The sequence below is a fragment of the Trachypithecus francoisi genome, unplaced genomic scaffold (genome assembly GCF_009764315.1).
Source record: "Trachypithecus francoisi isolate TF-2019V2 unplaced genomic scaffold, Tfra_2.0 Lachesis_group17, whole genome shotgun sequence".
Taxonomy (NCBI): Eukaryota; Metazoa; Chordata; class Mammalia; order Primates; family Cercopithecidae; genus Trachypithecus; species Trachypithecus francoisi.
In genome coordinates, this window is record NW_022681462.1 from 15,535,258 (window position 1) to 15,536,735 (window position 1,478).

The 1,478-nt window shown below is 43.6% G+C and overlaps 1 non-coding gene across 1 annotated transcript; it reads left to right on the forward strand.

Moving 5' to 3' along the window:
- Positions 1–886: 886 nt before the first annotated feature.
- On the forward strand, positions 887–1,083 carry LOC117063132. Its single transcript, XR_004428749.1, has one exon. It is a non-coding gene; the product is annotated as a small nucleolar RNA SNORA74 (small nucleolar RNA).
- The last annotated feature ends 395 nt before the right edge of the window (positions 1,084–1,478 follow it).

A 1,478-nucleotide genomic window follows, 5' to 3' on the forward strand; every position in this document is an offset into this window, starting at 1 on the left:
TCTAGAATAGGCTATTTTTACCAGCAGAATTGCTATAGAAAATAATTATGTTGCATTACATAAATAGCTCTTCCTGGGAGCATGATGATAACTCTGCTTCTGCTTTTTAAGAAGTCAGCCAAGAAAGGTTGGGAGAAATCTACTATATTGTCAAAAAGTAAATTTTCGTACTAGTCCGAGGGGCTAACAACATTTAGGAAGAACCTGGCTTGCCATGGAATGTAGAGGATGTGGGTGTTAATGACAGTGGGTTTCATGGCCGGGAACAGTGACTCACTCCTGTAATCCTAGCACTTTGGGAGGTTGAGGAAGGCAGATCATTTGAGGTCAAGAGTTCAAGACCAGCCTGGCCAACATGGTGAAACCCTGTCTCTACTAAAAATACAAAAATTAGCCGGACGTGCTGGCGTGTGCCTGTAATCACAGCTACTTGGGAGGCTGAGGCACGAGAATTGCTTGAACCCAAGAAACAGAGGTTGCAGTGAGCTGAGATCCCGCTACTGCACTCCAGCCTAGGTGACAGAGTGAGACTCTGTCTCAAAAAAAAAAAAAAAAAGTGGATGTCAAAGATACGTCTTCATATCCCATAGGACACTTGTTTAAATTTTGCCAGGTCAAAGGGAGATTATTCTTACTCTGATTTTAACCCACACTGATTCTAATGAGTTGTGTCATTTTCTTTTAAGGAAATACAAAGTTTCAATGAAACAGCTGAATTGATAGGAGTTCCAAGAATTGCAACAAACAGAATAAAAAGAACAATGAAATCATTCACAAAAGAGGCCATTCACAGACAGCTTGGTACCACTGTAGTAAAAAAAAAAAAAAAGAACAAACTGGAGTGAAAGGAAAGTATAGTTCAGGATTCTGGATTTTAAAAGTTTGATCCAGCAGTGGTTAGCTCTCCCGGCTAGTGTGATGCCTGGGATGGTGTTTCACTGTTGGAACAGCAAGCACTGTCTTAATTGAGGCTTGGCTCCAGCTGCTGTTTTGGTGTGGGGCCAAGTACCTCTGGGCAGTGTTTTGCACCTCTGAGAGTGAAATGACTCCTGTGGAGTCAGTCCTAATCTGAGTGCAAACAATCTTTTCTGTTAAAAAAAAATAGTTTTGAGGCCAGGCGTGGTGGCTCATGCCTATAATCCCAGCACTTTGGGAGGCTGAGGGGGGCAGATCACTTGAGGTCAGGAGTTCGAGACTAGCATGGTCAACATGGTGAAACCCCATCTCTACTAAAAATACAAAAAATTAGCTGGGCCTGATGGCATGCACCTGTAGTCCCAGATACTCAGGAGACTGAGGTGGGAGGATCGCTTGAACCCAGGAGGCGGAGGCTGCAGTAAGCCAAAATTGCACCACCTGCCTTGGCCTCCGAAAGTGCTGGGATTACAGGCATGAGCCACCGCGCCCAGCCTAATTTTTTTGTTTGTTTGTTTTTGCTTTTGTTTTGTTTTGTTTTTTGAGACAGGGTCTCACTCTGT